This window comes from Pseudophryne corroboree, chromosome 2 (genome assembly GCF_028390025.1).
Source record: "Pseudophryne corroboree isolate aPseCor3 chromosome 2, aPseCor3.hap2, whole genome shotgun sequence".
NCBI classification, from domain to species: Eukaryota; Metazoa; Chordata; class Amphibia; order Anura; family Myobatrachidae; genus Pseudophryne; species Pseudophryne corroboree.
The window spans coordinates 535,131,326-535,148,294 of NC_086445.1; the positions used below are offsets into that span (position 1 = coordinate 535,131,326).

Consider the following 16,969-nt stretch of genomic DNA (forward strand, 5'->3'; position numbering starts at 1 on the left):
CATCAGTACATCCTAACTTTTTGTAATATATAGCTGCATAATTAAATTTTCCATTTTCCCTGTTGCTTTGCGGCTTTGTCAGTGGCGATAGAAAAGCAGGACAACAGTTTACCTGGAAACATGCATGTATTATCTGCCTTCATGGGGAGACATTTGATATGCTGGCTGTTGGGATCCCGGCGCTCAGCATACCTGCGCCGTTATCTCGACAGCCAGCATACCGACAACTATTCTCCCTCTTGGGGTGTCCACGATCCCCCTGGAGGGAGAATAAATAGCGTGGCATGTGTAGCACGCCACTATGCCCGCAGTGAGCCCACAAGGGGGCGTTTTGCGCTCACCCCACTGATCACATGGGGAAACACTTACAACCTTTTCATGTAAATAAAGTGTAAGATTATTTGGCTGCTAGAAGAAATACGTTCTACTGTACTTATGAACACTAATTTGGTCTGATTGAGAGTTGCACGCTAATGTTCTCACAACTGCAATCCTGTACTCAGTTAAAGTGCAAAAATCTACAAATGTCAGTTTAAGCATTCCCAGTGTGTATGATCATGAGATGGACTGTGTAAAACGTGAAACGCCCACTTCACCTATGCGTGCACTGTGCAGATCTGACCGCTGGCCTGCGCACTCCACCACCCAAACATCAGACTAACATTGACTGCTGCGTAACTTCCTCAAAATATGGCCACTGTGTCTGCAGTACTGTGAGTGGCTGCAATGGTCTTCTCATATCGTTGTGATTTAGTACACAACTGTGTTGCATGTTCGCAGTAAGGGATTGAGGATATTCGCACATGGGTACAAGAAAAACATCTGCTATTTGCTTAAACATTTGCATTGCGTACAACTCTGAATCAAGCTCATTGTTCTCATCAATTGCCTTTTGACTATGCAAATGAGTACCTGAAACATATCAAGAATTGACCCATCAATACATTTCTGTGGTCCACCAGTTTTCACGAAAACCTCCATATTTTTCACAGACAAAATGTCATATAATGGGTTTATAGTATATGATATACATCTCCTGAAATAGTCATACAGCTCAGAACTCTTTGGAGTAGATGGAGAATCGATTGCTTCCACGCTGCATGGAATCAGGGCCGGGTTAAGGTTTGTGGGGGCCTCAAAGTGGCAAACGCAGGATTTCTAGAGTGGGGTTTCCAAATGCTTTCCACAATCTCCCACTCTGTGAAACATGGAATACAGCATTAATATTTAACACTATATATGGTCTATAGTATAGGCTGTATCAAACTTATTTAAATAATATAAATAAGATTAGTGGTCAGGAAAAGGTTAAACATACTATAATAAATACATACATAAAAAAGTAGAACCAATACTGCACTTTCTAAGCACACATTCTCCCACCCCATGGTAAGGCTCCTGTCTCTTCTTCCTGATAGCTAATCTCTGGTCCAGTGCTCTGAGTGAGGACTACACACAAGCAAACTTGGTGGAAGAAGCTGCTACCACTGGGCATGCACAGCAGCTCTGCTCTGTCCCTTAAACTGCATGATGTGGCAGCAGCTCTAGTAATCATATTATATACCATTGCTACTGCTGTCATAATCTGAGCCACTTGCCAAGAGGAGTGGGGTTTCTGAGTAACAGGAAACCCCCCTCCTGCGTTTGCCTATGGGCCTCAGGGCAATTAACTTTTGGGGACACCTACCTATAAAATTGTCAACATGATATACTGGCGATATCATATTAAAAAAATTAAAAAAGTGTAAAACAGTGTTCCCAGTTAGAAACCATCAATGATCACTCACCAATGGCCGATGGTTTGACCATCGATGGTGGAGATTTAGTTTCCTGCTGTTGATGGTGTCCATGGGCCGGTTGGTTTTCATTCCACACTTAAAGATAGAATGCTGCATCTGCACTGCTGCTCAGGGCTACTAGCCTGTCGGCCGGTATCTCTGCGCCACCCTTGTCTCCAGCTTACACATACAATATAGCATGGTGTTTGTGCCAGGATGGGTTTGCCCACCTTGCTGACTTGACAGGCTGTCTCAGCTGTCAGTCAGCGGTCCAGCCCTGGCTCCAGCTCACATACAGTATAACAGTGAGTGGTCAGGGATGGATAGCCCACCTCATTCTCTCTACTCTCTATAGTTGACTTGACATGTTCAGCTTTCACTGTGATACAAAGGTAAGTGATCTCTTTTCTCCGGCGCTCACAAAGACCAAATATTATTTCTCCTTTATAGATGGAATGTCCTTCTGTTCTTCTCTGCCTCATCTCTATCTCTCCCTGCAGTTCCAGGAGCCCAGAAAGTCTGATGTACCGAATTGCACTACTCACCAGATCTTCCACCTACAAGTATCATTATTACCTTTCACAACGAGGCTAGATCCACACTTCTAAGAACCATCAGGAGTGTATTAAACCGAACACCTATGCACGTTATACAAGAAATCATATTAGTGGATGACTTCAGCGATAACTGAACCTTGAGAAAGATCCCAGAAGGGATTGAAACCGGTCGGTATAGACAGGGGACGCAGAGGCTGTGGAACGGGCAACTCCGGAAAGGAGCTGTAGACCAGGAGTCTAACCCTGGAGACCACCTGAGGATGCAACCTCTTATGCTCCCAAAGAAACTGCATAAACACCAGTTCCATGCAAATCCGGAAATTGTATGAGAACTGACTAACGTGTATGTTTGCACACACTCAGTCAAGCATAGACTGAATTCTGGAACTTTTGATCCTAGTGGACACCCCTTAAAGAATGGAAGAACATTCCATCTATAAAGGAGAAATAATATTTGGTCTTTGTGAGCGCCGGAAAAAAGAGATCACTTACCTTTGTATCACAGTATTTATCCTTAAGGGTTTATGAGGATCCCCTTAAAGTGCTCTCATTCTGGCTGCCACTTAGGTAGCACTTTTTGAATTGCCCATTGTATTTTCACAAGGTTCAGATTTCAGTCAGCAGCCCAGCCTCGCCTCCGGCTAGAGTTAATGCAGTGTGCCAGTACAGCATAGCATTGCATACCATCAATGGCTCCTGACATTTTCCCATCAATGGCTATCATCGATGGAGACAAAACCAATGGATATCCCTACCCCCAGTTCACATTATGCCACACAGAAACTAGAGATGAGCGGGTTCGGTTTCTCTGAATCCGAACCCGCCCGAACTTCATGTTTTTTTTCACGGGTCCGAGCGACTCGGATCTTCCCGCCTTGCTCGGTTAACCCGAGCGCGCCCGAACGTCATCATGACGCTGTCGGATTCTCGCGAGGCTCGGATTCTATCGCGAGACTCGGATTCTATATAAGGAGCCGCGCGTCGCCGCCATTTTCACACGTGCATTGAGATTGATAGGGAGAGGACGTGGCTGGCGTCCTCTCCATTTAGATTAGGGTTGAGAGAGAGAGAGAGAGATTGACCTGAGGCTGTGATACTGTAGAAGAGAGTGCAGAGTTTAGTGACTGACGACCACAGTGACCACCAGACAGTGCAGTTGTTTGTTTTATTTAATATATCCGTTCTCTGCCTGAAAAAAACGATACACACAGTGACTCAGTCACATACCATATCTGTGTGCACTGCTCAGCCCAGTGTGCTGCATCAATGTATATATATATCTGACTGTGCTCAGCTCACACAGCTTATAATTGTGGGGGAGACTGGGGAGCACTGCAGTGCCAGTTATAGGTTATAGCAGGAGCCAGGAGTACATAATATTATATTAAAATTAAACAGTGCACACTTTTGCTGCAGGAGTGCCACTGCCAGTGTGACTAGTGACCAGTGACCTGACCACCAGTATATATAATATTAGTAGTATACTATCTCTTTATCAACCAGTCTATATTAGCAGCAGACACAGTACAGTGCGGTAGTTCACGGCTGTGGCTACCTCTGTGTCGGCACTCGGCAGCCCGTCCATAATTGTATATACCACCTAACCGTGGTTTTTTTTTCTTTCTTTATACATACATACTAGTTACGAGTATACTATCTCTTTATCAACCAGTCTATATATTAGCAGCAGACACAGTACAGTGCGGTAGTTCACGGCTGTGGCTACCTCTGTGTCGGCACTCGGCAGCCCGTCCATAATTGTATATACCACCTAACCGTGGTTTTTTTTTCTTTCTTTATACATACATACTAGTTACGAGTATACTATCTCTTTATCAACCAGTCTATATATTAGCAGCAGACACAGTACAGTGCGGTAGTTCACGGCTGTGGCTACCTCTGTGTCGGCACTCGGCAGCCCGTCCATAATTGTATATACCACCTAACCGTGGTTTTTTTTTCTTTCTTTATACATACATACTAGTTACGAGTATACTATCTCTTTATCAACCAGTCTATATATTAGCAGCAGACACAGTACAGTGCGGTAGTTCACGGCTGTGGCTACCTCTGTGTCGGCACTCGGCAGCCCGTCCATAATTGTATATACCACCTAACCGTGGTTTTTTTTTCTTTCTTTATACATACATACTAGTTACGAGTATACTATCTCTTTATCAACCAGTCTATATATTAGCAGCAGACACAGTACAGTGCGGTAGTTCACGGCTGTGGCTACCTCTGTGTCGGCACTCGGCAGCCCGTCCATAATTGTATATACCACCTAACCGTGGTTTTTTTTTCTTTCTTTATACATACATACTAGTTACGAGTATACTATCTCTTTATCAACCAGTCTATATATTAGCAGCAGACACAGTACAGTGCGGTAGTTCACGGCTGTGGCTACCTCTGTGTCGGCACTCGGCAGCCCGTCCATAATTGTATATACCACCTAACCGTGGTTTTTTTTTCTTTCTTTATACATACATACTAGTTACGAGTATACTATCTCTTTATCAACCAGTCTATATTAGCAGCAGACACAGTACAGTGCGGTAGTTCACGGCTGTGGCTACCTCTGTGTCGGCACTCGGCAGCCCGTCCATAATTGTATATACCACCTAACCGTGGTTTTTTTTTCTTTCTTTATACATACATACTAGTTACGAGTATACTATCTCTTTATCAACCAGTCTATATATTAGCAGCAGACACAGTACAGTGCGGTAGTTCACGGCTGTGGCTACATCTGTGTCGGCACTCGGCAGCCCGTCCATAATTGTATATACCACCTAACCGTGGTTTTTTTTTCTTTCTTTATACATACATACTAGTTACGAGTATACTATCTCTTTATCAACCAGTCTATATATTAGCAGCAGACACAGTACAGTGCGGTAGTTCACGGCTGTGGCTACCTCTGTGTCGGCACTCGGCAGCCCGTCCATAATTGTATATACCACCTAACCGTGTTTTTTTTTTCTTTCTTTATACATACATACTAGTTACGAGTATACTATCTCTTTATCAACCAGTCTATATATTAGCAGCAGACACAGTACAGTGCGGTAGTTCACGGCTGTGGCTACCTCTGTGTCGGCACTCAGCAGGCAGTCCGTCCATAATTGTATACCACCTAACCGTGGTTTTTTTTTCTTTCTTCTTTATACATACATAGTTACATAGACATCTCTTTATCAACCAGTCTATATTAGCAGCAGACACAGTACAGTACGGTAGTTCACGGCTGTGGCTACCTCTGTGTCTGCACTCGGCAGGCAGTCCATAATTGTATACTAGTATCCATCTCCATTGTTTACCTGAGGTGCCTTTTAGTTGTGCCTATTAAAATATGGAGAACAAAAATGTTGAGGTTCCAAAATTAGGGAAAGATCAAGATCCACTTCCACCTCGTGCTGAAGCTGCTGCCACTAGTCATGGCCGAGACGATGAAATGCCAGCAACGTCGTCTGCCAAGGCCGATGCCCAATGTCATAGTACAGAGCATGTCAAATCCAAAACACCAAATATCAGAAAAAAAAGGACTCCAAAACCTAAAATAAAATTGTCGGAGGAGAAGCGTAAACTTGCCAATATGCCATTTACGACACGGAGTAGCAAGGAACGGCTGAGGCCCTGGCCTATGTTCATGGCTAGTGGTTCAGCTTCACATGAGGATGGAAGCACTCAGCCTCTCGCTAGAAAAATGAAAAGACTCAAGCTGGCAAAAGCAGCACAGCAAAGAACTGTGCGTTCTTCGAAATCCCAAATCCACAAGGAGAGTCCAATTGTGTCGGTTGCGATGCCTGACCTTCCCAACACTGGACGTGAAGAGCATGCGCCTTCCACCATTTGCACGCCCCCTGCAAGTGCTGGAAGGAGCACCCGCAGTCCAGTTCCTGATAGTCAGATTGAAGATGTCAGTGTTGAAGTACACCAGGATGAGGAGGATATGGGTGTTGCTGGCGCTGGGGAGGAAATTGACCAGGAGGATTCTGATGGTGAGGTGGTTTGTTTAAGTCAGGCACCCGGGGAGACACCTGTTGTCCGTGGGAGGAATATGGCCGTTGACATGCCAGGTGAAAATACCAAAAAAATCAGCTCTTCGGTGTGGAGGTATTTCACCAGAAATGCGGACAACAGGTGTCAAGCCGTGTGTTCCCTTTGTCAAGCTGTAATAAGTAGGGGTAAGGACGTTAACCACCTCGGAACATCCTCCCTTATACGTCACCTGCAGCGCATTCATAATAAGTCAGTGACAAGTTCAAAAACTTTGGGTGACAGCGGAAGCAGTCCACTGACCAGTAAATCCCTTCCTCTTGTAACCAAGCTCACGCAAACCACCCCACCAACTCCCTCAGTGTCAATTTCCTCCTTCCCCAGGAATGCCAATAGTCCTGCAGGCCATGTCACTGGCAATTCTGACGAGTCCTCTCCTGCCTGGGATTCCTCCGATGCATCCTTGCGTGTAACGCCTACTGCTGCTGGCGCTGCTGTTGTTGCCGCTGGGAGTCGATGGTCATCCCAGAGGGGAAGTCGTAAGCCCACTTGTACTACTTCCAGTAAGCAATTGACTGTTCAACAGTCCTTTGCGAGGAAGATGAAATATCACAGCAGTCATCCTACTGCAAAGCGGATAACTGAGGCCTTGACAACTATGTTGGTGTTAGACGTGCGTCCGGTATCCGCCGTTAGTTCACAGGGAACTAGACAATTTATTGAGGCAGTGTGCCCCCGTTACCAAATACCATCTAGGTTCCACTTCTCTAGGCAGGCGATACCGAGAATGTACACGGACGTCAGAAAAAGACTCACCAGTGTCCTAAAAAATGCAGTTGTACCCAATGTCCACTTAACCACGGACATGTGGACAAGTGGAGCAGGGCAGGGTCAGGACTATATGACTGTGACAGCCCACTGTGTAGATGTATGGACTCCCGCCGCAAGAACAGCAGCGGCGGCACCAGTAGCAGCATCTCGCAAACGCCAACTCTTTCCTAGGCAGGCTACGCTTTGTATCACCGCTTTCCAGAATACGCACACAGCTGAAAACCTCTTACGGCAACTGAGGAAGATCATCGCGGAATGGCTTACCCCAATTGGACTCTCCTGTGGATTTGTGGCATCGGACAACGCCAGCAATATTGTGTGTGCATTAAATATGGGCAAATTCCAGCACGTCCCATGTTTTGCACATACCTTGAATTTGGTGGTGCAGAATTTTTTAAAAAACGACAGGGGCGTGCAAGAGATGCTGTCGGTGGCCAGAAGAATTGCGGGACACTTTCGGCGTACAGGCACCACGTACAGAAGACTGGAGCACCACCAAAAACTACTGAACCTGCCCTGCCATCATCTGAAGCAAGAAGTGGTAACGAGGTGGAATTCAACCCTCTATATGCTTCAGAGGTTGGAGGAGCAGCAAAAGGCCATTCAAGCCTATACAATTGAGCACGATATAGTAGGTGGAATGCACCTGTCTCAAGCGCAGTGGAGAATGATTTCAACGTTGTGCAAGGTTCTGATGCCCTTTGAACTTGCCACACGTGAAGTCAGTTCAGACACTGCCAGCCTGAGTCAGGTCATTCCCCTCATCAGGCTTTTGCAGAAGAAGCTGGAGACATTGAAGGAGGAGCTAACACGGAGCGATTCCGCTAGGCATGTGGGACTTGTGGATGGAGCCCTTAATTCGCTTAACAAGGATTCACGGGTGGTCAATCTGTTGAAATCAGAGCACTACATTTTGGCCACCGTGCTCGATCCTAGATTTAAAGCCTACCTTGGACCTCTCTTTCCGGCAGACACAAGTCTGCTGGGGTTGAAAGACCTGCTGGTGACAAAATTGTCAAGTCAAGCGGAACGCGACCTGTCAACATCTCCTCCTTCACATTCTCCCGCAACTGGGGGTGCGAGGAAAAGGCTCAGAATTCCGAGCCCACCCGCTGGCGGTGATGCAGGGCAGTCTGGAGCGACTGCTGATGCTGACATCTGGTCCGGACTGAAGGACCTGACAACGATTACGGACATGTCGTCTACTGTCACTGCATATGATTCTCTCAACATTGATAGAATGGTGGAGGATTATATGAGTGACCGCATCCAAGTAGGCACGTCACACAGTCCGTACTTATACTGGCAGGAAAAAGAGGCAATTTGGAGGCCCTTGCACAAACTGGCTTTATTCTACCTAAGTTGCCCTCCCACAAGTGTGTACTCCGAAAGAGTGTTTAGTGCCGCCGCTCACCTTGTCAGCAATCGGCGTACGAGGTTACATCCAGAAAATGTGGAGAAGATGATGTTCATTAAAATGAATTATAATCAATTCCTCCGCGGAGACATTGACCAGCAGCAATTGCCTCCACAAAGTACACAGGGAGCTGAGATGGTGGATTCCAGTGGGGACGAATTGATAATCTGTGAGGAGGGGGATGTACACGGTGATATATCGGAGGGTGATGATGAGGTGGACATCTTGCCTCTGTAGAGCCAGTTTGTGCAAGGAGAGATTAATTGCTTCTTTTTTGGGGGGGGGGTCCAAACCAACCCGTCATATCAGTCACAGTCGTGTGGCAGACCCTGTCACTGAAATGATGGGTTGGTTAAAGTGTGCATGTCCTGTTTTGTTTATACAACATAAGGGTGGGTGGGAGGGCCCAAGGACAATTCCATCTTGCACCTCTTTTTTCTTTTCTTTTTCTTTGCATCATGTGCTGATTGGGGAGGGTTTTTTGGAAGGGACATCCTGCGTGACACTGCAGTGCCACTCCTAAATGGGCCCGGTGTTTGTGTCGGCCACTAGGGTCGCTAATCTTACTCACACAGTCAGCTACCTCATTGCGCCTCTTTTTTCTTTGCGTCATGTGCTGTTTGGGGAGGGTTTTTTGGAAGGGACATCCTGCGTGACACTGCAGTGCCACTCCTAGATGGGCCCGGTGTTTGTGTCGGCCACTAGGGTCGCTAATCTTACTCACACAGCTACCTCATTGCGCCTCTTTTTTTCTTTGCGTCATGTGCTGTTTGGGGAGGGTTTTTTGGAAGGGCCATCCTGCGTGACACTGCAGTGCCACTCCTAGATGGGCCCGGTGTTTGTGTCGGCCACTAGGGTCGCTAATCTTACTCACACAGCTACCTCATTGCGCCTCTTTTTTTCTTTGCGTCATGTGCTGTTTGGGGAGGGTTTTTTGGAAGGGACATCCTGCGTGACACTGCAGTGCCACTCCTAGATGGGCCCGGTGTTTGTGTCGGCCACTAGGGTCGCTAATCTTACTCACACAGCTACCTCATTGCGCCTCTTTTTTTCTTTGCGTCATGTGCTGTTTGGGGAGGGTTTTTTGGAAGGGACATCCTGCGTGACACTGCAGTGCCACTCCTAGATGGGCCCGGTGTTTGTGTCGGCCACTAGGGTCGCTTATCTTACTCACACAGCGACCTCGGTGCAAATTTTAGGACTAAAAATAATATTGTGAGGTGTGAGGTATTCAGAATAGACTGAAAATGAGTGTAAATTATGGTTTTTGAGGTTAATAATACTTTGGGATCAAAATGACCCCCAAATTCTATGATTTAAGCTGTTTTTTAGTGTTTTTTGAAAAAAACACCCGAATCCAAAACACACCCGAATCCGACAAAAAAAATTTGGTGAGGTTTTGCCAAAACGCGTTCGAACCCAAAACACGGCCGCGGAACCGAACCCAAAACCAAAACACAAAACCCGAAAAATTTCAGGCGCTCATCTCTAACAGAAACTCAAGTTCAAATATGTCACAGTGCTCCCAATGCTAGTAACTCTGTGGAGCTCCCCTTGTTTGTGGGGCCTCTGGGCTACCGCTGTGGCCACCTTTTATTAATGCTGACCCTGCATGGAACTAATTGTGCATATTTTCCCATCCGTACATTTAGTTTCATGGCCTTAATCAACATCGGTGTACACTTGCACCGGTCATATCCATGGTGCAAACAATCTGTCTGAAACAAGATGTAATTACAACTACGCATAGCCTGTCATTTTCTCTACATGCCCTCTATGAACTTTACCTAAATGCAAATACCATGTTACCATCTAGTTGTGCCCGTTCAGCAGCAAGTGGAGATGTGACTGAGTTGCGCACAACTCTGTATCTCTTGTACTTGTTTACACATGGCTCCAGAGCTTGTGCAATGCAAGAAACACCTAAGACGCATTAGCCCATATGTAGCCAGAGACCCCTGACTCACGTGGAGAAAATGCCTGCTGGCACTGGAGGGGTTAACCCCCGTGCTGCAGTGCTGTTTTTAAAAGGACAATAGATACTAGACCACATTTAAACTATGTTACCAGAGCTAGTGCCAGGTATGTAAAAACAGGATTTTGATACCTATCAGTAAATCCTTTTCTCCTAGTCCGTAGAGGATGCTGGGGTCCACTTCATGACCATGGGGGGCTATAGACGGTTCCGCAGGAGCCATGGGCACTCTTAAGACTTTTCAATGGGTGTGAACTTGCTCCTCCCTCTATGCCCCTCCTCCAGACCTCAGTTATAGGAACTGTGCCCAGGGAGACGGACATTTAGAGGAAAGGATTTACTTTAATACTAATGGTGAGATACATACCAGCTCACACCTCAACCATGCCGCACAACATGGCATTCAACATAACACACGCCAACAGGCATGAACCAATTACAGCAAACATGCTGAAACTAATAAAACACAACTGCAGGTAAAGTACGCACTGGGACGGGCGCCCAGCATCCTCTACGGACTAGGAGAAAAGGATTTACCGGTAGGTATCAAAATCCTGTTTTCCCATACGTCCTAGAGGATTCTGGGGTCCACTTCATGACCATGGGGTTTATATCAAAGCTCCAGTAAGGGCGGGGAAAGTGCGGATGACCCTGCAGCACTGACTGACCGAACTTGAGGTCTTCATCGGCCAAGGTGTCAAACTTGTAGAATTTTGCAAATGTATTTGACCCCGACCAAGTAGCTGCTCGGCAAAGGTGCAATGTCGAGACCCCCCGGGCAGCCGCCCAGGATGAGCCCACCTTCCTAGTGGAATGGGCCTTCACCGACGTCGGTAACGGCAATCCAGCCGTAGTATGAGCGTGCTGAATCGTACTTCTGATCCAACGCGCAATAGTCTGCTTGGAAGCAGGACACCCAATCTTGTTGGGATCATACAGGACAAACAAATACTCTGTTTTCCGTATTCGAGCTGTTCTAGCGACATAAATCTTCAAAGCTCTAACCACATCTAAAGACTTTGACTCAGTGAACGTGTCAGTAACTACTGGCACCACAATAGGTTGGTTTATGTGGAAAGATGAAACCACCTTTGGAAGAAAATGTTGACAAGTTCTCAACTCTGCCCTATCTTCATGGAAGATCAGGTAAGGGCTCTTGTGAGACAAGGCCCCCAACTCAGACACCCGCCGTGCGGATGCCAATGCCAAAAGCATCACCACTTTCCAAGTGAGAAACTTCAACTCTATCTCTTGTAGAGGCTCAAACCAAACCGATTGAAGAAACTGCAACACCACATTAAGGTCCCATGGTGCCACTGGAGGCACAAATGGAGGCTGGATGTGTAGAACCCCTTTCACGAAGGTCTGAACCTCTGGAAGAGAGGCCAATTGTTTTTGGAAGAACACTGACAAGGCCGAAATCTGGACCTTGGTTGACCCCAATCGTTGGGCCTGCCTCCACACCAGCCTGCAGAAAATGGAGAAAACGTCCCAACTGAAACTCTTCCGTAGGAGCCTTCTTGGATTCACACCAAGACACATATTTTCTCCAAATACGGTGGTAATGTTTCGACATTACTCCTTTCCTGGCCTGAATAAGGGTGGGGATGACTTCCTAGGGAATACCCTTACGGGCTAGGATCCGGCGCTCAACAGCCATGCCGTCAAACGTAGCCGCGGTAAGTCTTGATACATGCACGGCCCCTGCTGCATCAGGTCCTCGTGAAGAGGGAGAGGACGAGTATCTTCTATGAGCAACTCCTGAAGATCTGGATACCAAGCCCTCCTTGGCCAGTCTGGGGCAATGAAGATTGCTCGAACGCTTGTTCTCCTTATGATTGTGATGTTAGTGTATTAGAATGCTTAATATTTGTAGACACTCCCTTACTAAACTGTGTAAGCCTGAATCTTCAGTGATGGTCCCTGGGACCAGGGGGATGCTGGGAAGTGGGTGGTCCAGTGTGCAGTGTGCCTGGAGTTGGTGAGGGAATAAACAGCACAGCAGTGAACTCACATGTCTCTGTGTTTTGATGACTGGATTTACAAACATATGAACAAAACATGGTGTCAGAAGAAGTTTAACTTGGACTGCTAGTGCTCTCAAAGTGTAAAAGAATCTTGCAGAAGTCTGTGGCTGTGATACTTTGTGTCTGCAAAGCCTGCCGTGTGCTCCTCTCTTCAAACAGTGAGTAACCATGGATAGACTAGCTCCTCCAACCAGCATGCTGATGTCTGGTAACTTGTCTGAAAACTGGAAAAGATTTAAGCAAAGGTTTAATATATATCTTGCTGCATGTGGAGCTGATTCAGAGGCTGACAAAATGAAGGCATCCATTTTCCTCCATGTGATAGGAGAGGATGTGCTGGACATTTATAATAGTTTTCAGTTTGCTGAGGGGCAGAATATGGTGCTATCTTCTATAATGCAAAAGTTTGAAGATTACTTTGTGCCAAGGAAAAATGTGACATATGAAAGATATAAGTTTTTCACATGTGATCAGAAGTCTGTAGATCTGCAATCACTCAGTAAAACCTGTGAGTTTGGTGATTTAAAGGATTCACTGATTAGAGATTGTATTGTCTGTGGAATACCTGATAATGGACTCAGAGAGAGATTGCTGAGAGAGCAAGACCTAACACTAGAAAAGGCAGTGACTATGTGTAGATCTGCAGAAATAACTAGATTTCAAGCCAAAAAGTCACACAAGGAAACTGATGTGCATGTAGTGCAGAAAACAGAGCCGTGCAAACCTCCATTCTCAAGAATGAAGCAGTCTAAGCCACAGTCTAATAAGGAAATGTGTAGTAGATGTGGAAATGCTCACAATCCTAAAATGTGCCCTGCTTATGGTAAAACCTGCATGAAATGTGGTAGACTTAATCACTTTGCCAAATGCTGTACAATTAAAAGTAAAACAACCAAAGTGCATGCTGTTAAACAAACAGATGAATTCTTTGTGGATTGCATTGAACTTTGCAGTGCAGATAAGCAAGAATGGATTGTCCCTATAACTGTGAACGAGATTGTCATTACCTTTAAGCTTGATACTGGTGCGCAGGTGAATTTAATATAATTTCAAGACTATAAGACTTTTAGAGTAAAACCTAAAATTCATCCAGCCAAAGTGAAAGTTACAGGGTACACTGGGGAGGAAATTCCTGTGAAAGGTACATGCTTAGTGACACTGAAATATAAAGGACAACAGTTTAAAACATCTCTACTGATTGTGGATAAAAATGTGCAACCGATTCTAGGATTAAGTTCCTGTGAGAAACTAAGCTTGCTAAAGAAAGTTTTTATGGTGACATCACAAGTAGAAGATGACTGCAAATCGATGTTTACAGAATACAGAGACTTGTTTGAAGGTCTAGGTTGTTTGCCTGGAGAGCATAAAATAAATATAGACACGCAAGTTTCTTCAGTGATACACCCCTGTAGAAAAGTGCCATTTGCGCTGAGAGAAAAACTGAAACAAGAGTTAAATCGCATGGAAGCCTTGGGTGTGATACAGAAAGTTGATGAGCCTACTGAATGGGTAAGCTCCTTAGTAATTGTTGAAAAGAAAAATGGACAACTCAGAATATGTCTAGACCCCAGAGATTTAAACAAAGCTATTAAACGAGAACATTTCAAACTACCAACCAGAGATGAAATCATGTCGCAATTTGCGGGAGCAAAATGGTTCAGTAAATTGGACGCATCTTCAGGATTCTGGCAAATGAAGCTAGATGAGGCCAGCTCAAAGCTTTGTACATTTAATACACCAGAAGGTCGATACAGATTTCTTCGACTACCATATGGAATATTGTCTGCTCCAGAAGTATATCACAAAAAGATACACATGATTTTTGAACATATTCCAGGTGTTGAAACAATGATGGATGACATTATTGTCTGGGGATCTACAAAGGAAGAACATGATTCTAGATTGAGACAAGTAATGGAACTTGTCAAGAAAGTGAATCTAAAGCTAAACAAGGACAAATGTGAATTTGGCGTGAATACACTTACCTTTATGGGTGATGTGGTCTTGGATCAAGGTGTAAAACCAGACCCAAGGAAAATATCAGCCATAGTGAACATGGAACGTCCTAACAGAGACGACGTCAGAAGATTCCTTGGAATGATTACTTACTTAGGAAAGTTTATTTCTCAACTCTCTGAATGAACAGCCTCTCTTAGATGGTTGTTGGACAAAGATAACGAGTGGATGTGGTCACATGAAAAAGAAGAAAGTTGGCAAAACTTGAAACAGATCATTACAGAGCAACCAGTGCTAAAATTCTTTGATCCTGTGAAAATAATAAGAATTTCAGCAGATGCTTCACAATTTGGCCTAGGCTCAGTGCTGTTACAAGAACATGAGGATACATAGCAACCAGTAATCTATGCATCAAGAGCACTGACAAGTGCTGAAACAAGGTATGCTCAGATAGAAAAAGAACTTCTAGCGATCACATATGCATGTGAGCGATTTTATCAGTTTGTGTATGGTCAAACATTTACATTGGAAACTGACCACAAGCCATTGATAGCTATCATGACTAAATCATTTCATGACTGTCCCATGAGAATTCAACGAATGCTTATCAGACTACAGAAATATGATGTACACTTGCTGTACTGTCCCGGCAAATACATGTACATTGCTGATATACTTTCTCATGCTGTGGACAAAAGTGAAGGTTCCAAAAGTCTGATGGATGAAGAGATAGAAGCCTATGTTAATTTGATCGTAACTTCTCTACCAGTGTCTCTTGCAAGACAAGAACAGATTAGGAAAGAAACTGAGACAGATGACACAATGAAAGTGTTGAAAGATATCATTCTGAAAGGTTGGCCAGCAGAAAAACATGCGTGCCCGCTGTCTATCTATGATTATTGGATGTACCGCAGTGACCTTACAGTTGTCGATGGTAATATTTACAAAGGCAATAGGTTTGTCATACCTGCACAACTAAGAAAAACTATGCTGTGCAAGATACATGAAGGCCACTTAGGAGAAGAAAAATGTAAGCGGAGAGTGCGTGAAGTTATGTATTGGCCAAGAATGAACCAAGACATAGCACAGACTACAGCTACATGTGAATTATGTCTTACGTATAGACCGAAACAACAAGTCGAGCCACTGAGTCCTCACGCAGTGCCAGAGAGACCGTACCAGAAAGTTGGTGCAGATTTGTTTGATTGTAATGGAAAAACATACATTGTCATGACTGATTATTACTCTAACTACCCTGAGGTGAAGACACTACATACAACTACTAGTAAAGCCCTAATCAATTGCATGAAGTCAATCTTTGCAAGGCATGGTGTTCCTATGGAAGTGTTCACTGACAATGGTCCTCAGTTTTCCAGTGCTGAATTTAGACAATTTGCTGATGAGTGGGAATTTGTTCATACTACGTCAAGTCCCCACTATCCACGCTCAAATGGGTTGGTGGAAAGTTCAGTAAAAACTGTAAAGAGTCTCATGAAAAAAGCTCAAGAAGGTAAAGAAGATTTCTACAAAAGTCTTTTAATCTACCGCAGTACACCTTTACAGAATGGACTTTCTCCTGCACAAATGCTGATGGGAAGGAGGATTAGAGCAAATCTCGGAATACATGATGAACTGCTTAATACACATAACTCAGCGTTGGTCAGACTGAGTAAGGAACGTCAACAGGCGAAACAGAAACTGTTCCATGACAGGCGAGCAAAAAGCTTATCTGATCTAAAATCAGGTGACCAAGTCCGTCTCAGAGATCATGAGAAAGGTATTTGGGTGCAGAAAGGTATTGTGCAAGCACAAGTAACACCAAGATCTTATACTATACGTATAGAGAGTGGAACGGAAGTAAGAAGAAATCGGATTTAAGATCTCAACCTAACCATAATGAAGACAACATGACTGAAGAATACCCTTCATCTGACATGTATGATGATCCTGATAATGGTGAACAAACCACGATTCTAGAAAGGTCCAACATGGTAGATGAAACACAGACTGTGTATGAAAGACCCAAAAGGGAAATACGCAGACCTGAGAGACTCATTGAAATGTGTTAGATGATGTTCTTAATATGACGTTGTTAATTGTTGCATTGAAGCGTACAGGGCTTATCTTTAAAGAAAAGAGGATGTGATGTTAGTGTATTAGAATGCTTAATATTTGTAGACACTCCCTTACTAAACTGTGTAAGCCTGAATTTTCAGTGATGGTCCCTGGGACCAGGGGGATTCTGGGAAGTGGGTGGTCCAGTGTGCAGTGTGCCTGGAGTTGGTGAGGGAATAAACAGCACAGCAGTGAACTCACATGTCTCTGTGTCCTGATGACTGGATTTACAAACATATGAACAAAACAATGATCCTGAGCACTTCTGAGATCAGTGGAAGTGGAGGGAAGACATACACCGACCGGAACAC

The 16,969-nt window shown here is 44.7% G+C and overlaps 1 long non-coding RNA gene across 1 annotated transcript in view; it reads right to left on the minus strand.

Annotated features, from left to right (window-relative positions):
- Positions 1-1,014: 1,014 nt before the first annotated feature.
- LOC135050939 (uncharacterized) overlaps positions 1,015-16,969 on the minus strand; it is a 119,262-nt gene continuing 103,307 nt past the window's right edge. Inside the window, exon 4 of the long non-coding RNA XR_010241935.1 lies at positions 1,015-1,198. This is a non-coding gene — a long non-coding RNA (uncharacterized LOC135050939). The remainder of the gene's footprint in view (positions 1,199-16,969) is intronic.